The sequence below is a fragment of the Pieris napi genome, chromosome 8, assembly GCF_905475465.1.
Source record: "Pieris napi chromosome 8, ilPieNapi1.2, whole genome shotgun sequence".
NCBI lineage: Eukaryota > Metazoa > Arthropoda > Insecta > Lepidoptera > Pieridae > Pieris > Pieris napi.
In genome coordinates, this window is record NC_062241.1 from 12,875,904 (window position 1) to 12,902,695 (window position 26,792).

Sequence of the window (26,792 nt, forward strand, 5' to 3'; positions counted from 1 at the left end):
TTCTCATTAAAAGTGTTACATGGCAACCATTCTGCAGTACTACAGTGCCTTAGCTTCAATATGCATGATCGAAACGTCAAATGGCGATATCGTCCGCCGTTACTATTTGTGCTCACAGGTAGGCCCAACCTTTTAAAAAGGGCACATATTCTTCCCTGTATTAAATTAATCAACCAAGTACATAGGTTAACGGACCCTTTTTATTGTCCGTTGAGTAAATTAACAAACATTCTTCTATTTGTTAGTACATATAATAATTAGTTATTTTTTGTAAGTAAATATTCTTTAGCTTGTTTTTCCTGATTAATTTCTTGTTTGTTTGTTTACTAGATATGCATTCTTGTTTATTTAGGGTCACCGGTTAGGAACAGAATGTGTTTTTTGCAAATAAAAATGTTTGTGTGTCTTACTCAATTATTGATACATTTTCCTCTCGGTCTGTGATTCCTAGAAATTCGTTTGATGCGATTTTATTATTTAATTTAAATATATATAACAATAATAGGCTTACTTGGGTGAAGAGATTTCGATATAAATTTCAGAAAATCAAGTTTTTATTAAGTTTTATTTCTATGAAAACATTTTCTTTACTTCAAATTTATAATTTGGTTTAATAAAAATCTTGTTTTGTAAATTGGACGGCAAAAAGACTTTTGTACTTGACTTGATTGTATTTCTTGTTAATTTTTCATTTAAAGACACTTTCTTGAATAGTAGATATGTAAACATATGCTATTGTGATTTTATAACATTTAGCCTTTAGAGGAATTTGCTAATCTTCAGGTCAATGAGAAAATAGTATAGCGTCTTTTTAAAAGTCCTGCAATGCATTCAACTGTAAATTAGTACGTTATGGACGGCTTGTACCATGCATATCACCATGTCTACTACTCGTTTACTCGATTATTAATAATAATTAAAAATATTCACTATCATATATTATTGCGATAAATAATAGGTTTTTTATTTATCTGGGTCACGATCTACGTGAACTTTGAACGACATCAATATTTCCATAAATTTTTTCCTCATTATCATATTTTAAAAGCACTCTCCATTAAACGAAGTTGAACAATATTAGTGGATTAACTAGAAGGTAATGTGGCGTTTATATTAAAACACAGCAGCTGTCTTCATCGCAACTGATATTAACTTCAGGAACTAAGAAGATCATTTCTGAGTTTAATTTGTTCCACATTCCTGAAGCAAACAATGTGATTTAGCTTTGTCATTTTATTTTTACTCCTAAAGCATTTCTTATTTACAATCCCTTGTGTTGTAAGTATTAAAAGGAAATATGTGTTTCGGAATCTTTGTATCCATAAAATGTAATAAAAACAATCCAGCCGTGTGAACTGCCCGCTAGTTATTCGAACTAAAGCGTAGTAAGCTAGTATTAAAACAAAGTTATGAACTTTTAAGATTAGGTTAGATTATACATAACTTACTTACTTACAAATGGGGAATTTGTTTATTTTAAAAACATTGGCATTGCCAGATATCTCAGAGCCTGAATTTTCTAACTGAAAATTGATTGAAAGGTATATATGTTCGAACTGAAACAATTATTGTCGAAATAAAAAGGTATTGAGTTAGGAGTAATAAAGTGACAAAATAAATAAGTGTTATAATTATCTATAGGTATAAATAAGCAACCCCATTTTTTACTTATCTACGAACAAGACGTAGTTATACCAACCAAAGAAAACCGTACACATATAAGATTTCTTAAAGCCACAAGAATTTGGACCGATAGCTTCCTTTGTCTTAGAATTTTGGAACTAATAACCGAAATTCATCGTGGCATCCAATATCTCCATGCAAATATTTTGAATTCTTGGTGTCTTTCAAGGATTTGTGGGCATGCGCGAAAAGTTGTGTGGAACAGAGTCAGTTCAGTTGACGGGTCCACCCTTAACGAGAGAGTGGCGTGTTTTCCCGCGAAATTTCCACGTTTTCGTGTGAGTGAAGTGCGTTCAAGTGGTTTGAGTGGGATCAGAGGTGAGTTCGTTTAGTTTTTCAATCGAAATTAATTTACGTACGGGTCGTTCAAGTATCGAATATTGGGTTGTAGCACCTGAAACATAAAACTTAAAAACTTATTTCGTTGTTTTTGACTTTGTTCTTTACCTATGTTTCGTTGTAGTTTTACAAATCGTCAAATTAGTAAGAAATATTGTTTAATCAAGGTTTTAGTAAATATTACAATAAAATATGATAGTAACGTGAATTTTTAAGTTAATAGCTTGAAAAAAACATTTGTGGTTTAGGCGCGAAAGGCATATCATGGATATCATCATAGGATAACATGTGGAACCTGCTTTTCCAGTCTCTTAGTTAAAACTTTAGGGATTATCAAAAGTATTTTTTTCGTTTACTCATATACTTCCACACTAAAAAGAACGATATAAGTGAATATCTTCTACGGTGTAATTATGTGTGTAAGTTAAAAAAAAGTCCAAATTAGTTACAAATATGCTATGTATCTGCTACTAATACTATTTCATAAATTTATAAACCAGCATGATGACCTCAAACGACCCTTTTAGAACGTTACTACACTATGATTAAAATCGAATTAAGTGTTACGCCTCCATAGAATTCTGCGTTTTCATTGAGAATAATTCGCAGAGGTCGACCAAAAGTCATAGGTACGGTACCAAATTTATTTTTATATTATGTCTACTTTTGTCATAATATTGTTAATTTGTCCAAAATTAGGTCAAAAATTAGAGTTAACTAAATACTCGCCGGGACGTCCATACCTAAAAATAAATATAGCTAAAATTACAACTTAATTAAGAAATTTTTATATTTTAACAAAAGCTGATCTACCGGGATATTTATATTATTTTACTTGTATTCACTGCCAGCCAGTCATCGTCAGCCACAGAAGCTTAGCATCAGTTCTTATTTAAATGTTTTAACATTGGCTTAATGCTTATCCTTCGCCAAATACTGACACCCAATTGGACCCTGAATCACTTCGCATTGCCGTCAGCCTTCGCTTAGGAGTACCCATATGGACTCCCCAAAAGTATCCCTGTGGCTTTCCTTGGACTCCATGGCCTCCATTGCTGAGTGCAAGTCGTTTTTGTCGCCAAGCCGCGCTCAACGACATTATACGCCGCTCTCTTGCCTCCGTCAATGTTCCGACGGTGAGACGATGAGACGATGGCAAGCGGCTAGATGGGATGTCGTTGATCCCTTGGAGGATGGGATGGGCTTTGGTATGGGATGCTACTTGTGTGGACACGTTAGCTCCGTCTCACCTCCCTCGGACAAGCAAAAAAGCTAGCGGCTGCAGAGCAGGCGGAAATAATAAACGGCTCAAATAAGAGTCTTTCCTCCAACTTCGATTTTGTTGCCTTTGGAGGAGAGACTCTTGGGCCGTGGGGTTCAAATGCACAGGCGCTACTTAATGATTTAAGTTGGCGCCTGGTAGATAGTACCGGTGACCCCAGAGCTGGTGCTTTCCTCGCTCGACGAATAAGTTACGCAATACAGCGAGGAAATGCTACTAGCGTTAAAGGTAGACTGCCACAGGGACCAAATTTTTAAAATATGTTTGAATTTTTTATTTATTAATTTTTAATAATTATTATTATTACTATGTAGGTTAAGAAAACTGTAAATACTGTAGCTGAGTTGAGAGAGATATAATGAGAACATTAATTATTTTTTTATAATCAATATCACGGCGTAATAAAGCCTTAATATCGCTGTTATAAAATAGTTTTATAGAATACAAAGCGTAGAAAGGGTTGCCACCTCAGTGCTTCATTTTCACACCACTGAAGCGAACGTGGATAATTTTTAATATATCCTTTATAATTAACTTGTTAGAGCCCTTATTTTTTAAATTATAGTTTTCGTTTTTTATGTTTGACGGAAGGACGAACAAAAATGTATGATGGAAAATAGTTTTTATCCAAAATTCGCTTGTCACATTAACACTGTAATTAGTTTTTAACACAATCTGTCTGAGAATGAAACCTGAAACCATACGTTGTAGGTGTCGTATCAAAGTAAAGTCGTTTACAGACTACTCTATGATAGTAGCGTTAATGTAACGGTCTAACCATTGTGCAACTATAATTGCGGGCTACTCGAATGCGACGAAGTTGTATGGATCTGATTAGCGCTGCCCCTTCTTAATTCTCATGTTATTTTCACACTTGTATAATATCTTTTCTATGACATATTTTCAAAAGTATCTGATTATTCTTCTTGTAACATGTGTGTTTTCTGAGAGCATAAATAAAATAAATCGTTGGGCTTTCCCTATGCGTAGTTAACAATTTATAATATGACAATAAACTGAACTGTTATATCACGTAAAAAACTATAATAACGTGTGTCAATCACACAGAAAAAGATGCAAAGCGCTGATGCCAAATAATAATAATGATAAATGCCTTTATTGCTGTTATTACTTATTTATTAATATTTATTATTTATATTGTATTAGTACATACAAAAGTGAAATACAAAAAATTAACACTAAAATAAAAATACTAATAATTAATCGGCAAGCCGGTTGGTTGGTTTCTGTTCTACAGCTTGTCCTTGGACATAGGCCTTCTCTAAGGGCTTCCACTCTTCTCTGATTTTAGCTATACGAAACCATATAGGGCCAGCTACTCTTCGCACATCATCTTCCCATCTTTTTATTTGTCTTCCTCGTTTTCTTGATGCCAAATAAGTATATATAAAGAAACTATCTAAATTATAACTATTATTACACACATTACAGCCATGTTCCCAAAGTAGGGCAGAGGGCATCCAGCCTAGAAAACCAGCCTGATCGGCATCTATCTTAATTTCACTCCATTACTATTAATAGATTTCAGTTAAAGATCTTATACGCTATATCGCTATTTCTTTTAAGATATTACATACCGGAAGTGACTATTTATAGAAAGACTTGGTAACCCAAAAAAATCTATATGAAAATAAAAACGAATGAAACGTATTAGGATTCCGTACATGTCGCACGCATCTATCGCGATAAGGTGAGCAAATAGCTGCTTTCCGTTCCATTTCATCGCATTAACTTGCTCAATTTGTGCCGCTATACCCATAACGCGTAATGTATCATATAGCTATTTGTATATATTATTTCTTTGCACGCCCTTTTGCATGGAGTATAAATAAATTTCCTTTAACGTGATGAGATGAGATCTCCGCTCTTAGCTTAGAGGCGTGTGACGGTCAACCTACCTGAGGTTTTGGCTTCAAACCTTGGTTGTGCCAATAGCTTCTTTGAGCTTTATAACTTACTCCAATAGTAAGTTGAGAAAAAACCTCCTCTGATTTGAAGAAGACGGCGTGTGTCAGAAGATTGATTACCTACTTGCCCATGAAGCAAAATTATTTAAAAACCAGGTACGGGAATCTGAAGCCGAAAGTTACAGTTATAGTGCCAAGCTTTATAGTTTATTTATACAATACATCATAATCTCTCATTTGTTGGAGATAAAAGGGGTTTTTGTAAAATGAGCGTCGAGTTAAACCAAAGCGTGGGCTTATGTGGTCGTAAAGGCTATTAACGGGGTTTAGGACAGGTGTAATGTGGCCTTCATTAATTTACGCTCATTAATTTAAATTAACATTTATTAACGGATATTATGAATGTTTGAAATATACGAGATAGCTGCATTTAAATGAACGGTACGGACGAAAAAGGATGTCCCAAAATCTCAATATGTTTTATATCGTTTTATTGTATATTTTTGATAGTTTAGTTGAATAATTATTGAAACTTAGTGCTTTGTTATTTATTTATTGTAAATCAGAAAAAGAAATAAGTTTACAATAGTGTGCTGGAAACATATACTGGATACAGTTTTTCTGTTGACTAGTACGTCTTAAGTTCCCTCATTTTAAATCTGTTTTAAACTTAAGCGGGCCATAGACGGACCGCATGTTGCAGTCGGTCTTGACTTTGGCCCGCGTTTTACGCGCAATATAATAATTATAATGTTATATTTATCATTGTATCGTGTATCGCAATACACGGACCGCTCGAGCAGTTCCTGAGCAAACCGCATATTGCAGTCGGTCTTGACTGCAACATGCGGTCCGTCTATGGCCCGCTTAAAACGACACAAACCCATTCAAATATATTCAATGGGTAGCCGATGCAGGAACAAGCTTCTTGCATTTTTGACGAGAATACTTATTCTGAATACAGGACAAGGTTGTGCAACATTTACAAAAGTTAAAAATAAGTCAACATTAACGCGAATCTCCGTTTTTAATTGTCTTTCAATAAGATAGGATATCGATGGAAAATTAAAAGGTCCAAATACAGGTTTAAATGGTCTTATGAATCCCTTTATACAATAAATGTGGACCCTTTTCAACGCGTAAGCCAGAAAGCTTTACTACTAGTATTTAACAAAATCTTCATGTATTTGTTGTGAATCAACAATAATGTTTTATAACAATTTGTTTTTAGAAAACAATACTTGTTTAAACTATTTGGATAAAAAATAGCTCCTCAAATCTTCTTTTTGATCATTTATCTTCTGCCTCGTAATTAGCTACTTATATATATTAATTGTGACTCATTAACCATTGAATTAGCTTTTACATTTTTGTTTATATTATGATTATTATTAATATTTCTTTTAGATTATACTTTATTTTAGTTATAGTTTGTGTTACATGTCTAATAACTTATGTTACCTGCTTTTCTATCTGTTTGATTTTGTGTAAGGTAACGAAGTGTAAATAAATAAATAGATAAAATTAAAATCAAAACATAATTTATTCATGTAGGTAACTTAATGTACACTTATGAACGTCGGCTGCTGCAGTCTATTTCATTATTAATTAAATGATACAATAGAGTTTAGATAAATAAATTTATAACACGTTAATAGTAGCTTATTAGTATAGAAATTGATCTACCCAGAATAATTTTTTTTAGTGTTTTGTACCTATGGGAGCTGTTAATGTAATCATCATGCTTGATTTTCTTACCGCAGTAACACATTTTAGCAGTGCTGTCCTCGTGAGTTCAGCGTGCGACTCTCATCCTTGAGGTCGTAGGTGAGATCCCTGGCTGTGCACCAATGAACTTTCTGTCTTTTGTGCATTTAACATTCGCTCAAACGCTGAAGGTAAACATCATGAGGACACCGGTTTTCCTTAGACCCAAAGAGTCGACGGCGTGTGTCAAGCACAGGAGGCTGATCACCAACTTGCCTATAAGATTGACAAATGATCATGAAACAGATAGAAATCTAAGGCCCAGACCTAAAAAGCTTGTATCGCCGAACGTTAATATTGAGAATAAACGCTGGGCTGAAGTTGTTTATTCCTGTTAATATCTTTAAATTACATTCGTAAATACCAAACAATTCAAACCGGAATCTGGCAAAAATCCTCACGGGAATTGGCACATTGATGCAAAATTAACGTCAAAAGTTGAGCCACAGCCTGCCAATTGTAATGAAAAATTAATTAGATTTCAATACAAGCTTTACAGGCAATTACAAAACGATACCCAAAGTTTCAAATTGTTCAGGTTCGGTTTATTTGCGGAATTGTCGAGTAAATCTCTTGATAACTCGAAATACGATTTTGGATGCGTAGTGCGTACAGCAGTGTTCATTAATATTAATTCTTAAACTATTAGAAAACGTAACTTCTATCAGCTTATGTTGCCTACTGTACGTATCAAATTCATCCAACAAAAAGTAATACCAAAGAGTACAATTTCATATTCAACTAATTTAAACCATCCTTTGAATAGGTCCTCGATATTTTTTTAAAGATGTAATAGGAGGCAAACGGGCAGGAGGCTCACCTGATGTTAAGTGATACCGCCGCCTATGGACACTCACAGTGCCTGGATCGCAGATGCGTTGCCGGACTTTTAAGAATTGATACGCTCTTTTCTTGAAGGACCCTAAGTCGAATTGGTTTGGAAATACTTCAGTGGGCAGCTGGTTCCACAAAATGGTTGTTCGCGGCAAGAACTGCCCCAAGAATCAATCAGTTGTGGAACGATGGACGTCGAGGTTCACGGATGGTATTTAATATTTACTAAATAATATAATATAATATTTGTCTACATAACTATTGCTTTTAATGCACACGGCAATATATATTTTTAAGACTCTTTTTAAGTGCATATTTGTTCTCAGATCAAAGGAAACTAAACAATAGTTCACTTTGTAAACTTTCAAAAGAAACATGTGACTGTTTATGTTTATTAACCAGATATCAAACTATTATGCTACAGAAGAATCCCAGTACTCTCTTTTGGCGTATTTACCGGTGCTTGTTATTTATGTTATTGTTATTCTTTTTGAATAATGTATGAGAAAATATTTATTTAAGCGGGTAATGCATTTGCTTAAAGAGAGTTATGTAAACTATACAATTTATTCATGTAACTTTGCAATCGGATCTCAGTGGAGTATCTCCAAGCAATTTTATAGTATATTATTTAAGAAAGCGAGTTAACTTATATTCATATATTATGGACGGTTTTCTTTATCGATATATTATATATCTTAAACATCTCCTTACCATTATAATTGAGGTACAGTTAAGAAGATAGTTCTGATATAATAAATACTACTTGAGATTGAACACTGAGGTCGAATAGCAATTAATATAACCCCGGTAATTGAAAACCACGCAGATCCATCTTAAACAGAACTCTACGAAGAAATGCTTTTGTTTTATTCAACTTTTAATCTGAACTTCGAAGTTCTATTATCTAAGCTTAATCTTATGCTTATCTAAGATGGAAGGTGGTAAGACCGAAGAAAGTGATTTATATAATGTAATCTGTGTATATGGAAAAAACCTTCAATGCGTGAAGAGATTGGTTTTGAGCGTAGTAACAATTGTTCCGAGTTGGTAGGCATAGTCAGTAGTCACGTTTGACAATCGCCTACAAATAAAAAATATATTTTAATCAGCGAACACTTCAAATTGTGAAAATTTTGACTATTTTGTGGTAGTATTATTAATTTCTTACGTTTGTTCTTAAATTACTCTATAGTGGTATATGTTGTTTAGTATCTTTTTCTTTCTTAATAGTGATCCACAACAAAATGAATTTATAAAACAAAATCCCTAACAAAGAACGGTTGTCAATAAATTCAATCAAATCATCAAACTAAAACTCTAGCTAAGTTACAAAGAATTTACTTGACCGGTTTTACGGTAATATTCAGAGCTTGACTTTACGTACTTTGAATCTGGAATCTCAAAAATCTATCAGTTTTTACCCACTCAGTGCTTGGAAATATATCGCACCAATTCTTCCTTCTAAGTATGTGATTAACATTGAACTATCTTTAAACATATTCAAAACACATATTAAAAAAACATTAATAGAAGACAAAAACGCGTGGTAATAGTTCTAGTTATATTGTTATAATTTATTTTGTTATCTTTGAAGTGTTGTGAATATGTGTGTAATGGTGAATGTGGTAAATCACAGAACAGATTTTTATTTTTTACTTATGTAACTTTAATGACGTTGCGGTTTATGACGTTTTCCTTTGAATAATTATTGTATAGGGAGGGTAAAACTTGCTGAATTTCTTGCCCGTTCTTCTCAGAACAAGGCCTCCTGGTAGTTTTGCGATCGGATGGCGTAGTCTTGCTCTTTCGCGAATTTTGTAAACGTTTTTGAGATTCATAAGCATGCGCGCAAAGACGCATCTTAACTGAATAAACGTATTTTGATTTGATCTGTTTGATTGTGGGTATTCTTGGCTGATTCGTCTCTGACGGAATTTGTCTTAAAGTAATTTAAATGACTGAATATACTTTATACCTATAATTGGTCGAGTATAATTGACGAGAAGCATAAGATACAAATGTCTTAATATCAACGTAATGTTATGTAAGCGATCCATTTTAACAATTAGGTTTCGTATCTCTCGAACAATCAGACAGGGACCGGGCCCGACTGTTTGCAAAACTCAAAACATAATTACATTTCCAACAATGGGCCTATTTATTGTGTAACCTCTTTATATAGAAACATATATACATTTTATTATGGTTTGTTTCTATATCCGCAACCAGGCGTGGTTTTTAAATCCTATTACAAACAAAATTATTTCCTTTTCCCTTTCGGTTCTTTTCAAGTGTGTAATGCGTGTGCGCTATGGTTGTAATTTGACCTGGCTCAGCATTATGCTGAAGAGCAGACTGGTCATTCTGCCAGACACCACAGCAGCTAGTTTGCGCCTCAGTTGCAAAGAAAGAAAGACAAGGAATGTAATAATACATTGTAGAAAAAAAAATTAGTAAATTAGTAAAATTCATCAAACTGTTTGGTTGATAAAATATTATAATAATTAAAGTTTTAATTAATAGTTCGTAGTACTATTATGAGCTACTTATATTACTAGGTATACAGTAAATACCTTTATATTGTTGTAAAGCATAGGTAACATTGTTTAAGTCAGCAATACTGGAATATTGGCGCTAAGCGTCGCTGTGACCAAACTTGCTAAGCCCTGGGGTGTCGTGTGCTTGGACAATGGACACTGTTCCGTTTATTACACAATACAGTAAACCAGTAAATGGGATATAGGCCACAATAATCTGAATAACCTTCATACATTGATTAGAGAACATTTCGCCTATTAGTGGCATTTAATTATTTCTTCTATAATGCTTTTATTGCTTCATGATAAGGTATATGTTACAATACTCTTCATTGTAACGTATAAATAAAGCATATATTTATTTTGCTTTGTAGACACCAAGTTTCACAAAAACTCAAAGATCCCGAGATCCTATAGGAGAAACTAATTAATAACTGGCCATAGAATAGGATCAGAAAAAGTAAATGTTATTATATTGTTTATGTATAATGTATATGTGCTGAATATAAAAATATGTTAAGAAGCAAGTACTTAAGTGAGATTTAATCGTATTTTTTTGTTGTATGATCGGTTGAAAAGCCTATATATGTAGCTACTAAAAAACTTAAAGCAGAAATTAGTTGTAGTAAGTTTTTAGTAGCTATAGGCTTTTCAACTTGAAGTTCTGCTTGAAGTTTTGTAGTAGCTTTAGGCAATTAAAAATCACTGCGGAAAGGAAAAACGCATAAATTACGATAATTAAAATAACATGAATAAATATTTAAAAATTAAATACCTATTACTACCGAAAAATTTCTTTAAGAAAAGCTTGCATCAAAATTTTACATTTGAATGAAATTTAACGGTTGGTTTTTCTGAAGAAGAAAACAGATACAGAAATTCTGTATGTACAATTCAAGGATTTTTTTACGAATTTAACGCAACTTCACAATAACATTTTACACAGATTACATAAAGTAAATAACAATTCCATAGCAATCAAAGGCTTTGTAGATTGAAATCTACTTGTTAGTATAGGATATTGAAAACACGGAGATGTTAATTTTGTAAAATGGGTACGTCCCCTTTTACGTGATTGTCACAAAATAAAGGTTGACGACGAAACGGGTTTGATCTTTACAATTCCATATAATTTATGTCCTGTACAAATGTAGGTACTATCAGATACAAAAGTAAAAGGTCGGTTTTTAGTGAAGATTTCAACCGTAGAAATTACTGCTGAAAAGTAATTTACGGTATGGGAACCACGAAATACTGTTTGGTTTAGTGTTTCATAATATGATATTTTCATTGGGGCTGAAAATGATTATTCTGGATATACAGAAGAAAAAGTCGGCGGTCTTTGAGTACCGGGAGTATTCCTATGGCTTCGTAAGACTATGTGAAGCTAAAGCTCCGGCGCCTATTCATGCTCCAGTCACGACACACCTGTATCAAGGCAGTGAGAGTTGTGAAACGGAGAACAACAACAGACTTGTAACATACACTGTATTATGTCTACTGCATAAATAGCTAGTCTCATTAAAGATAAGCGACCATTCTGTTTACTTCTTATGAACACGGTTGTGTCGGCATGACCGAAAACGCTGAAGAACGATTATCTTAATTAAATGGCGCTTCTATACATTGGTTTTACGTAAAAGATCTGGCCAATATACGTGCTACGAGACTTAATTGAACGTAATACTTAGTTACTCTACAAACAAAAAGCAACTAATTTTCAAACTTGTTAAGACTTAACTTACAATAAGTAACTGGCTATATTATCCGTTATATTAATGTATGAAGTAATAATGAGATCAAGTCAATTAGCTTAACACTGGTTCTTACATTACATTTAACAAAATTCCGCTTCAGCCGCAGGGAATATGTGATAAATATTTAATTATGTGCCGATATAAACATTCTGACGAGCTCTTACATAATGCAGTACTTCATAAATCTTACGAGCCTTTTAATTAAGCCTGATAATACGCTGAGATTAAATTGATCCTTTTACTGCGTTTGCGTTTTGATACGATCAGTACAAAAATATATTTACTACATACATATATGGTTTTGAATCAATTCATGTATGAACATCTTTACTTTTAAATTATTTTTTATTTATAGTCATTTAATATAGCTTAGAAGATAGCGTAGCTATGGATTGGGTTTATAATCTTTTTATATATACTTGATTCAACCTTTAAGTTACCAATCCATTAGCTTGACAATATTATAACATAAATCAAATAGTAAATATTTCATATATTATTTAGCTAGCGGCCTGTTCAGCGGATGTTCAGCACGGCGCCGTTTAGTTAAAAGGCTAGGATGTTAATTGAACGGCTAATTAAGCTAGTTGGCTGCGACATATATATATTTTATTACACGTGTCTTTACTAAGACATCATGGAACATTACAACCCAGCCTAACATAAAACTAATAAGTAATTTAAGTCTAACCTAATTTACTAATAAGGATATTTTACATAAGAAAGTGTCAATAATACTACTTACAGTCTCTATTAAAGGGAAGAAACTCTGTTATTGTGTTCTATTTTTTCACTTACCACTGATTAGCTTAGCACTTATGACTAACGTGCAATGACACTTATTCAAATTGTCTTGTCCTTTTCAGTCCTCTCACTAATACCGTGGTATTAAGAAGTTCAATAGCCTCGACATTCACTTGTTGATGGAGCCTACGTAGGAGCGCTCCAGCAGTCTTTTTCATTATTGTGGCCACGTCTCCTACATTAAGGTCCCGATGGAGGTCGTTATTGCGAATGTACCAGGGAGCATTGAATTTTCCCCTGAGCACAGATTTTTTGGATGTGGCTATTTCTGTTACAGCCCCACACCTGGCAACCACAAGTCCACAGGTGTCAGAACTTATTTCTAGACTGATAGCGTGGAATGCCTACCGAGCAACCAGTAAAATTTACTGTAACGAAGATCCAACTCTTCGCGCTTCTTATATTCTTACAAAAGTCAAACGATTGACTATCAAAATTAAATATCAATAGGTGTAAAGAAATAAACTGTGATAAAGACAACAAAATATAGCAGACTTTTATAAGATTTGGCTGCTGACGGTACGAAATATTTATGGCAGCATGTTAATCCGCAGAATCTCTCGGTAATGAACTTGTAACGTTCGCGAGATTAATATTGAACCTTTGGTTTGTGTCATGGATATTATAATGTAGTGTTGGGACGCGTCACTGGAAAAATTCTTACTACAATATTTTATTTGAACAATATTAACACTATGATATCATTTTAATCGTTATTGTTGTTTTAATATATTTGTTTGGAGAAAGCTAACGTTGCAGCTTATAGAACAAGGTGCAAACGGGCAGGCGGCTCACCTGATGTTAAGTGATACCATGCCAGAAGGCAACCAACCTTTTAAGAATTTGTACGTTTGAAGGACCCCAAGTCGAATTGGTTCGGAAATACGTCAGTGGGCAGCTGGTTCCAATTAGTGGTGAACACAAAACTACTCCTCTGAATACTTTCCATGGTAAATAATTGATTGCGAATTCTTTTGTTTTACGTTTCAAAGTATAGATGTTTTAATTCAGATCAAATGTATGAAAATCTTATTAAATTATGCATAATGTAAAATTACAAAACGTGCATTTAATTAATTTTCAAATACTTTTACTACTCATTTATATTCTCACATTACTGTTAAACATTATTATATTTGATTTAAAGATTGTTATTATAATTTAACAAGTCTATTTATGTAATGTAATGGAAGACATTGTGAACGGCTTTGTATTTGCGTATAATGTTTAAAATTATAGTTCCATCCCTATTATGACATTATTATAAATGTAAAAGACAAGCGATCAAAGAATTGGGGGATCTTTTCTAAAATCGCATTTTAAATGTTGACCCGAGCATTAACTTGAAAGACTTTTCCCTGAATCAATTTTTACGCAAATATTTAAATTCAGCAAAATGTAAATTTACCTTTTCTTTGAACACGCATGTTGTATAAATAGACTAAGAGTTAATGACTCACTTTTAATTTCTCTCTCTCTGACTCTGCTGGCTTTTGGTCTTGACTTACTTGACTTAATGTCCTATACCCTCTAGATGGGGCAGAGGGCATCCACAGTGAGTCCCCAACGCGTCCGGTCTTGAGCCACATATTTCACATCGCGCCAAGTCTTTCCGGCTCTCTTTGCCTCATCTGCAACTGTACGACGCCAAGTTTGCCTGGGACGGCCACGCTTTCTTTGCGGGATCCAATCAAGCGCCTGCTTGGGGATATAATTGGCATCCCTCGGAGGATACATAATTGATAGGCCATTAGCACTTGCGTCGCTTGATCTGCTGGCTAATCGAGGTCTCTCGGCCTCCCGAATTCCTCGTTAGAGATCTTCTCGGGCCAGTAGATGCCATGAATATGGCGAAGAGGAGATGCGAGCTGTCTTTAGTGACCTTCCACGTTTCTCAGATTTTTATTTAATATCACTTTTATTATTAGGTTTTAATTTTAAAGAACGAGCATTTTTGTTTAATTTTAAAGAAAATCCTACGTTTATATATCTCTCAATATATTGCGAAATTTATGTATTAATCGGTTATATAATTAGAGTTCAGATAAAATGTTTATCAAAGTTTATAAAGTATTAGCAAATTCTTTTGAAAAGCTCACTTCGTATGTACCTATAAATACTTTTTCAATAAAATATCCTCTTCAACTCTTAGACTACGCAGTATTGTTGTGTCACAGTGTACCCGTGGTATATTTGTTTAGGTTGAATGCCAATAAAGCCGGGTCCGATGTAAATGATACAGCAAAAACGGGTATCAGATGCCCGCTATTGTCCTTTATTTCGTTGGTAAGGTCTACCTGTGATGAAGGGGGAAGGGGGTTACACGTTACTTTGACTGTCTGGCATAAAAAAATTATATACATATATTTTAGTTGTACATGTACCTTATGTTAAACAACACACTTTATATTTTGATATTTGTGTAATTGTATAGCTATTATTATTATAAGTATACGTATATTCTCCTTGGAATGATAAACAAATTACTATCAGGTATAGCCCAGACATTAGTTATAATCATGAAAAATAATGAATTTTCTTTTGTTTTTTTTAAATAGTCATTTGTGTTCTAAAAATGAATAAAATAGAATAAAATCAGAATAAGATCAAGAAGAAGATTTTAAAGAGGGATTTTTAGCTTGATAAATAAGATATACAATGTCTATAAGCCTGATAGGCGGGTACGTCTTTTATTAAAAAAACGCGTGTGCACTTATGTACACGCGTTAGAAGTTATACTTCTTCTTATAAATCTTATAAATTATTACGCCACCGTAATAATTTTCTCCGTCTTAATGGTCACTCCCAATCGAAGCGATATAATATGTACTAATCATTATATTTTACAATAAAAATTATGTTTTTTATCACATTGGAACGGGTTTTCTCGTATAGAAATCATTATTTTGGTTTAAATAAACACGACTCTGAAAAACTCTACGCCATGACAGACAATGCAACGTGTATATCAGTGTGTGATTCTCATTAAAACTATTTTTTTTTAAACTAAAACAATTCAAAATAATGCTTAAATAGATGTGCTGTTAATCGTGACTTTAGTATCATAATTTCAATATCATTTAATTTCACGTATCCTAGTGAACATTAATAGGATTAAAAAAAACCTTGGTCGTGTTAAAACATAGGTTTTCGGTGAAGTTATAGAAGTTTTCCGATCCATTTCATTCCGGTTACCTGCGGGAAAACTTTCAAGGTGCTGTCGTTACTGAGCTTTTTTGACAGAAACTTTACCTACAAATCTCCCTTCACACCGTTTTGTTTTTTCTTTTAAAGTTAGGACTTGGATTTTAATATCCTAAGATGTTCGGGGTGGTGTTTCATTTTAATGTCTTTTAACTTACAAAAGTTTGAAAGGAATAAATACCATTGTTAAATAGTTCTACTAATTAAATTTTGAGCCGTAACCTGTTGCGCCTATAACTGAAAACTTTGTTTAAAGTTGTAAATGTAACTTGTGTAACGCATAGAGCAGCGAAGTTATTGTTATACTAACAAGACTCGAGAAACAAGAATATATGTATGCTAGCTGACCCGGCAAACGTTGTTTTGCCATGTATATTATTTCCAGGAAACATTTTGTTAGTTGAATATAAATAAAAACTATCTACTACTATAAAATAGGGGTTGATCGTAGAGGGGTGAAAATTACGAGTTGTTTGTATTTTTGTATGCTGCATAAAAAAATAAAAACGAAAAAGAAACTATATACACTACTAAGTGATAAGCACTTAGGGGTTTGAATATGCATTAAAAATTTCATAAGAATCCGTCGAGCCGTTTTGGAGGAGTATGGAAACGAACATTGTGAGACGAGAATTTCATTTATTAGATTTAGTTAATGCAATCCACGATATTATCCGAAGAAAATATTATCTAAGGTTGTCGTTACATCAAGTTTATAGGGTCTATGAATTTATTTACATTTAGATTCAAAGACCAGGCTAAGGGCGATCTAAGTGTCCCACAGTAGTCATCGGATTTTGAGAACTGCCTTATCTCTGAATGTTAGATTAAAACTTATAGTGACTATTTGTGACATATTATTATCGCCCATAATATTGAAACAGAATCGAGTGTACAAGCCAACATTAAATATACCTTATGAAAACGAAATTAAGATATTATGGTAATCATTTTGTAGTATTTTTCTGACAACAAAATCTTAACAATTTTGTTGCGTTTGTACTACTTATACTATACGCTATACGTTATTTCTGTTGTATTTTTCTAAACTCTCTATATTTCCGCAACATTAAAAAGTAACATTGAAATGTAAAGCGAAGGCAGCGTTGACAGGTGGGTATAAAGTAGGATGCAGTGTGTGGAAAATCAAAGCAGTCAGTGGCCCGTGGCGAGCACCTGCTGGGCGCGTCTTACATTGCTCCATTGATCGTAAGAAACAACTGCCTCTGACATTGGGAAGAGAAATTCGCTTTTAAGATGATTAAATATAGAGCACTAAACATTACAGTAATTTTGACTTATCTTATTATGTTAATTCGTTAAATAGATATTATGATCGTTAATGTTAAGGGAGTTATGAAAACAAATATACTCATATTTACGAAGAATTTAATTCCTGTGCCATGATTTAGATAATAATGTTTAACTTTTAAGGCACAGAAAAATCACAAAAACATGCAAAATCAAACAAAGTAGAGCATCCAATAGGATCAACAAAATACAAATTAAATGAAGTATTTATGTACCACACTACAGCCATGAAAAATATTTTCATGTATTGAATGAAAATAACCCTTTGTAATGGCAGTATTAATTCAATCAAAATGGCACTAAAAATACCTTCTTGAAATTTCAGCTTGTAACTGAAAAATCGTTTAAATTCATTAGTTTCACTTAACTATTAACTACTAGATAAAATATATTATTTACGTTATATTTTGAGTTAAACACATAGTAGTAGTAGAAAACAGGATAATTACACTGTGTAAAGTGAAGTATGGCCGACCCTCGTCTTATGGAGTGTATGAAGGAACTCAATGACAAGCATTTGTCTGCGTCACTTTCAGATCCATGGATCTTGGAGTCTTTAGAAAAAGTCACCTTAAGCATTAAAGGAATGTGTGCAGGATATTACGTACAATCCTATAAGCTTTCGTAGGCTAAGAGTTTTGAGTTTGCTTTCTTGTTTTATTTTTCGGTGACAAATAATTTTAAATTTATCATATACGTAAGAATTTTACTGATTTATTCTAACTAATATTAAAGTCATAAAAACTCTTTGTTTGTTAAGAGCTTATGAAAGTTTTAAATATATTTTGTATGTATAACTAAACTGTTTAATTTTCATAGTTCCACCATCTGAACTATTATTTTTAGTTATAAGCGAAGTACCTTGTACATACATACAATTTGAAATACTAATAAAATTTAAACTAAATAATATCAAAATTGTCTTAAGCTTTCGCGTGTACAACACATTTAAATAAAACTTCTTAAACGGTTATTAATGCGAATTTATTACATAACTCATCGTTAAACTTTAAATAATAATTTTACATTCCAGAATATATTTCAAAAACTGGTTCTAAACGGGCAATTTAAATTGCTAACAATAATTATAAACTGTTCTCCGATAAATTTATTACACTTATTTCGAGTTGATGGTTGAAAACGATTATTATTATGTCTCAAAACGTTTACAATTAAACTCCTTCCAAGAAACAACGGCTTTTAAAAGCATTGGATAGGGATGCTGCAAATATTTAAATATAACAATATACACGATTAGTGTCTCGTAAGTCGTTAATTTTACAAAACAAAATTAAACAGTATGCCTTAAAAATCTTCTTCTATTATCTTTCTCTTCTTCTTTTATTAACTTTTGTTTTTTAACAATTTATGTTTATTTCTTTTCAATATGTTAGAAATAGTTAAGATTATTGCTAAGAAGATTTATTAACGTTCTAGGGAAAGCAGATCTGTGATATAGATTTATCTAAATAGAATCAACGCAAAATTCCTCTTTTTAAAAATCCGTCAAATTCATATTACTGTCTCCTAGCAACCCTAGCAAAATAGGCGTGCTGACAACATTTCAAAGTTGACTAAGCACGCTCGGTGCGTAAAGATAAGGCACTTTTATAGTCGAGGATTTTCACAGTTTGTTCTATATTTTGTTAATGCCGCGTCTAAAAACTTTTTATTTGAAAAAAGTTTCAATTTATGCAAATAGTATTCCATCTTCGTTTTTCAGATCTGTATTTTTAACTCTTGTCTAAAGGTAGGTAGAAAAGAAGAATATTTAAAAAAAATATAACTTATAGTGAGATTGTATAAAATATATTGAGCATATAATTTATTTATAATCGATATGATTTTAGGCTCTTTTTGAAAAGCCATTATTAATCAAATAAAAACTATCATAAAAGCCCATAAACCCGCGCTACGGCGTAGCAACTATGTAGGTCGTAGGCATATGTAGCATAAATTTATATTTGCCTCATAATATTATTACAGATATATTTTGCACCATCTGTGAGTCAAATAGAGTCATTTGTTTCAATTTTCGTCCATTAAAAGTTAATACGAGCAGACTTTATGGCAGGGGGACATAAACTCGACCGGGACTGAGATTTATGTTGTACTAAATATTCTGTAATCTATTGTTAAGTGGACTTATACCACAGAAGTAAATCAATCAAGAAATAATATAAATTAAAGAATTAACTATTATATCATATAATATTAATGAGTCTTATTCATTTCTGAGGTCTACGGTGCCTTTTATTTTATTGCAGTTTTTTTAATAAAACATTAAACAAAATTAAGTTTTATGAGTCATCATAACAAAAATATAATGCTCAACATATTATTTTCATCCATAATTATCGAAGTAACGTAAAATGCCATCAGCCATACATAAATGAATGGTCTATATTTACCCTTTAAGTTAATAGTCGTAACATACGCACTCATATATTCTTGTACAACCTAATCAATCTTAATATATCTTACGCGATATACAATACATGTAATTAATGAGTTTTGAGCGCAATCAAGTTATGCTGAAATCTTATCCGCAACAAATCGAAGCCTTCAAACTTGCTACAAGTTCAGGTCTTATGTTTGCTAACTGGTTTCTAAGGTTGCCTTTAGAAAGTGTATGATATATCGCTTACATATTTTATTACAAACTACTAAAGTAAAAATGTAATCAGTGTATAAAAACCATTTTAAAGTTAATTCGTTAATAATTAGTTTAGACTAACATATATTTTTTAATATTTTATCCATAATCTAGAAAAACCCGCTTAATAAAAATAAAATATTAACAATGTATATTACTTCTTCATTCAGAAAGAATATCTCGCGCACGTTTCATGTTGCTTACTTTTTCACACCTCTATACGTAGTTTATGTTTTAATACTTTTATTTATTCGTTTTTAAATGACTTGCTTCAAGGGACAGCTAAACTCTATGCATATAGTATTATTTATGCGACCTTACTTCTGTTCCTTAAACTAAAATGTTACGTTTTTTTGTTATTTGTTATAAAATTTATGGCTTTGCTCGGCCGTATCTTTTTGACTTGGAAAAACGATGAGTTACGAAACTATCTCTAACTTTTTCTCGCGAGCCCTCTGGCATTGAGAGTGTCCATGGGCGACGGTATTACTTAACATCAGGTGAGCCTCCTGCCCGTTTGCCCCCCGTTCTATAAAAAAATAAAATATTAAAGATCAAGATCGTTACATTATAATGTTCATACATAACTAGGAATATTTGTTTTAAACTTGAATACGACCTCAAATATAGCTCATGGTTTAAGCGAAGCCTTAACCCTTGTTCAAATAAGTTTGTGTGAGAAAGTTTTTGCGAGCGATAGAGGAAAGCTTGAGACCACTAATCGATGAACTTACCTGAACTACTGCGAACTATAAATGACTTGGGTATAATGAAGCTATTAATTTAGTTAATCAGTCTTAGCCAAAGTTTAAATGTAATTTGTTTGTTAGTGACATTCGATTTGTATACTGGCTTATTGATTTTTCGTACTAAAAACATGTATATTACTCCATATATTTAACAAAAAATAATTGACAAATTAAGGTGCAACTTTGAATTTCATAATCGTGAGGAACTATGTATATATGTCATAAGATTATATCTTTCTAACAATCATTACGTTGTGGTTTATGACATTTTCCTTTGAATAAATGTAATGTAGAGGGAGGGTAAAACTTGCTGAGTTTCTTTCCCGTTCTTCTCAGAACAAGGCCTCCTGGTAGTTTTGCGAACGGATGGCGTAGTCTTGCTCTTTCGCGAATTTCGTAAACATTTTTGACATTCATAAGCATGCCCTAAGACGCATCTTAATTGAATAAACGTATTTTGATTGATTAGAAATATACTGTAAACATAAACAATTCAAAAGGAGGAAAAATACATTTTCTCTATCGTATTCAAATTTAACGTATAAAGCATTCACTATATATATGCCACTTAACCTGATCTGGTTCGCTAGTCAAGCGAAAAGTGAAGAATTTTCCTTATTTTTATGGGGTAAATCTGGGTCATTGCAGGCGTCCTGACGAAAAGGGACCATGTTTATATATCACAAAAGAGAGTCAATTTCGGGAGAAGGAACGAAAGGTGTAGAACCAATGGCACGGATATGAGGAAAACAACGAAACGCCATTGTAACGATCACTGGAAAAGAAATTCTAGAATATCAACGAATTCTTGTTTAAACGTTTTATGAATTACTTTACTTATGGCAAAATATATTCTCTAACGTATCGGTATAAAATATATGTTAGAGTGTATTATCCTACTAATGACTGAGAGCAACACATCTTTGATGCAAGCTGCAAAGTACGATAAACGTTGTAAGATTTGCATAAACTCTGGTTTGATATGACGTGGCCCGAAATTTGATCACTTCATGATGTTGAGAATATATCTACATTAGTTTAATATCAAACCTAGACACGATTATGCTCTGTTCTAAAATTTGAGAATATGAATTGTGTTCCTGAAATCAAATTCGATTCAGAACGTGTATCTAAATATTGAAATACACGTAATGTATTCTTAAGACAAAATTTATTCTCTAATGGCCACGAATTATATTAAGCGAATTTAATTCAACATTAAAACAAACAGATTTCGTATAAGACAACAGTTTTGTTATGAAAACTATATGATGCAAAACGCGAACTTCGTTCTCTAACTTTTGTAATATTCCCACAAATGAATTTCGTGACGCCCAAATTTATTTCATATGCTTCAGAGTAAACAATTTTATTGAGAACTTAGGATTACAAAGGACATGCCACGGGTGTTTTAAGAGGACTTGTATGAAATTTCTACGTGTGTTAATATGGTCATATTTTATTATATTGTTTAAGCATGAATATGATTTTAGTACTTATAAATAAATAAAAGTAAAAATGTACAATGTCACCAACCCAAGAAAAAACTATATTTAAATCTATTAGTATGCAGTGTTTTTAAGATCAGCATTAGCTTAGTCGCTGCTTAACCCTGACACTCTAACTCTTGCTTTGGGTCTAATCCCAAGTTACCCAAGTGTAAGCTAAATACTGTGAGATGGTGTTGTTACATTCCTTGATTGATTGTATGTGAAGCAAAGGCGGCTCCATACACGCATCTTGTACAGCTCGGTGCTTTGAGTAGAGAAGAAAAAGAGTTGAGAAAAATTACTTCCCAATTATGCTCGTCCATAGTAAATATTCATTTAGAGTCCATTATTTTTTTATTAGATTCTTCATATAAAAGCTATTAAGTATTTTTATTAGTAGTAACAAAAACGCTTTTTTGTTTGATAAAACCTCATCTTACCCGGACCCATCCTACGACTTACGATTATGTATATACGCTTATATCGATGTATGCATATGCAGTGTTGGCCAAGTGGCTGAGGTCGTAGGTTCAATCCCCGGCTGTTCACCAATGGACCTTCTGTTTATGTGCGCATTTAACATTCGCCCGAACGGTGAAGGAAAACATCGTGAGGAAACCGGCTTGCCTCGGATCCAAAAAGTGTGACGTGTGTCAGGCACGGGAGGCTGATCACCTACTACGCAAATGATCATGAAACACATACAGAAATCTATAGGGAAATAATAATATCTGAAAATATATTTTTTTTAGGGTGGACACCCCTTATCACTTAGGGGTTTGAAATATAGATAGTAGCCGATTCTCAGACTTACTGAATAAGCATAAAAAAATTCATATGAATCGGTAGAGCCGTTTCGGAGGAGTATGGGACCGAACATTGTGACACGAGAATTTTATATATATAGAGATAGCGATATGTACATGATACGTACTATACTAATAATTTTACTAACGATATTGTCAGTAGTATTTTGATCTACCCTCTCGGTGTATTACTATGTCACAGTAAAGCAATTTTTAACCACACATCGAGGACATTTGGGGATTGTCAGGAATTCAAGATTTCCGGATAAAGCACGTTAAATATGTAATATATGGCATTTACGAAGTTAAATTTTATTTTGATAAACTTGTTAAAATATTATAATTGAACATTGTCAAAACACATGCATTCACAAACTCTATTCCAACGACTATATAACTTTATAATAAAACTTATTATCCCTAAGCCCTAAGCACATTAAAATATTAAACCTGTTACAAAGTTTCAGAATGTAAACTACATCAACCCCTGTCACACGTCTGAAGCAGATTTTTAGCATGAATAAATTCGGAATTACTGTATCAAATCGTTATATATTCATAGCATATTTAGTAATCAGGTCTACTATTTCTTAAGTCAATAAAATCAGTTTTTATTAATCCAACTACATTTGCAGCCGCGATCGGAGACCATCAAACATTAACTAATTGTAAATTTACATACAACATTATAATTATTATTAGAATTATAGATAGTTTAATGGTACGTGTAATGAAATCAAATATATTAACGATTTTATTATATAAATGTACCTTTTTCTAAGATTAACAAATAAAGATAGATTGCTAAATAGTTTGTGCTTAATAGTGATGCGAAATAGTAACATATAAGGAGTGTTCAATAAATAGTGATAATGCAATGCATTCTCAATATATACAGATTTAATAATAATAAAAAAAAGGATTGTGTGGTTTTATGAAACCACGGTATAAGTGAAACGTTTTTTTACATTATAGACATTTAACTATTTTTTTTTTTGAATAATATTCCATTAAGGGTATAAAAATCGCTTTATCAATCTTAATTTTATACTAGGAAAATTGTAATAATAATGGGAAATAATAAAGTAAACGAAGTCTCCAACTAATATTTTTATTGAAATCTGTGTCTTAGAGAGTACGACATACATAATACTTAACAATTATTTAGATTATATACACATATTAAATAATAGTCTATACACTACACGGTCAGCTGCTGCGAACTATAGGCACCGCAATATTGGCATTGGCTGCTATGACGAGCGCCTTTCACTTTATCCCTACTCCCCGGCCGACCATCACGCGACATGCGACACACAGACGAAAAAGGTTGAGACGATGTAATAAAAGTTTCACTTTAAAAGCAATCAATTCAATTTTATTTTTTTAAATGACAGTCTATTGTTTGCATCGTGTCGTGAACGCCCCGCGCACAAGTTCAGGATTTCGATGACTGCCACTCAAGTGGGTGGCTTCGTGGATTAATGAAACATCTTCCACATCACCGGACCTAGCTCCTAGTGATTATAGACCTATTTCTCGGTTAAATGAACATCTTAAGGGACATTAATATGGAGATTTAGACGCAGTAGTATCCGCGGTACACAATTTTTTAGGGTTCATAAAAAAATATATGTTTTAAAGGGAATTTTACCTTCAGCAAAAAGATAGATAGCAAAGATTATATACTTGAAAACCTGTGTATACCTAAAAAGTGACAATGTCGAAAAATAAAATAACATTACATAACATTAATAAAAGATAATTTCGACATACCTACTCATTATCATATTTTCATTATTGAACACTGTGTGATTTTGTCAAGAAGTCATATAGAAATAATCTTCTAATTATGTTAATTACCAAGTGCCATAATATCAAATGTCTATAAGCCTAATTAATAACACAATGATTAATACAATGCCGCTTCTTAAAGATATGGTCTACTGATAAGTTTTCATTACAGCCAAAACAGACATACTGGTTTACTTACAATTATTTACTTTTATTTATTTATAACTTATTATAAGTAATCTTACAGCTAACATACATATTATAAAACAAAACACTAAGCCAAAACAGATTACATAGATAAACAATATATTATACGAAATAGAAAACAAATAAGTACATTAATAGACAAAACTATGTAAAGAAAACTGAAATGTAACATTTAAAACAACAAATAATACTTAATATTTCAAATCACTGCTTAAACAAAATCAGAGTCTTCCCGCCTCTTAAAATACTCTCACATCTTCTTTGGTGAGGTGGAAAATATCAATATCCTCAAAATTGGTGATTATGCAGGTAATTCGAGTTCTTATGAGGCACATTCAAAAATTTTGTGCATTTTACAATTTACAATTCTTTTCCTTGCATTTTTATTACCGGTGTTCTAACGCAGAACATTAGGCTTAATAATCGCTACTAACCAGACTTATATTATACTGCTTACCACACGTAAGTTGATGCTATACCTAGAAAATGTACTAAAATCAATCATTCGTTAATACTCTGGGATAATAGATCTCAATATAAATTGAAGCAAAAGTCATTATGGGCTTAAAGGAACGACATTTTTTCGCGAATCGAGTTTGTTCTAAATCTGGCTTTTATTACTGACCCTTCTGAGTAATGGATTTAGGTGTGTGGTTTTATGTCGGCTATTTTACTTAGAACTTTTTACCTTTTGGCTTAGAACTCTTAACATCAGCATTTCCAATACTGCTATTTTTGGGTTTATCACATTGATGTTATGTTGGTCGAATGGCTACGTTTGTTAGCTATATAGTATAGTTATACTAAATATCGATTTTGTCAAATAAACATAAGTGCTTAGCTAACATATTCCTATAAATAGAAATAACATGCCAATACGCCTCGTATATTCACTTAGTTTTTACGACCTCTGTCAGAGTTATCAGCTCGTACATAATAGAAACAGCAAGTACGACTCTATATTTATAGTACTGGAGCATACTTAGCGTAGGAAATGTGGTTCATCGGTTAGCATTAGTTCCATCTCACCGCGTGCGCCTTTCATCCCTGTATTTATACCGATTCATCAACAGTAGAACCGTTTACTCACATATGTAGCGTAGATACATGACTCAAAGTATTATAAATTGAACAACGATTATTTTGGTAGAAACTACTTTCCAAACATGTTTCAGTATTTTAAGCAGGCCAAAACTAATTATTATGATGCGCTAAAACGCTCCTATAGACTTCATTTAGATATTCAAATCCATAAGGGAATATGGAACGACTGAAAAAATTATATCTCTGCATGAGATAGGTATTTGTCTGTAATGTAAATCCTCATGTTCGATTATTACGGAAAACTGACAATAATCTAAATTATTTTCTCATTTATTCAAGCCTAACTACTAACTAACTAAATACTAGTTGTATTTAGTATGCTTAATTCCTGTTAAATGTTTGTTAATGATATGTAGTAATCGAACGAAAGCCTCAAATTGCAATTTTCTGCCGCAAGATAAAACCATTAACTTACAAAATCCTTAAAAAATATTGTTATAGGAGCAGTTTGTAAACCATTTGTGATATGGTATTCAATAATCGTAGAGAAGTCCTTAGCCGGATATTGAAAACTTCGCGGTCGAGTCAAGGTCACAT

The 26,792-nt window shown here is 32.6% G+C and overlaps 1 protein-coding gene across 1 annotated transcript in view; it reads left to right on the plus strand.

The window, feature by feature from the left end:
• The first annotated feature begins 1,893 nt into the window (after positions 1-1,893).
• The window catches only part of LOC125051743 (dopamine D2-like receptor), a 122,721-nt gene continuing 97,822 nt past the window's right edge, over positions 1,894-26,792 (plus strand). The window contains exon 1 of the mRNA XM_047652279.1: positions 1,894-2,001. The gene's annotated coding sequence lies outside the window, so the exon portion shown is untranslated. The remainder of the gene's footprint in view (positions 2,002-26,792) is intronic.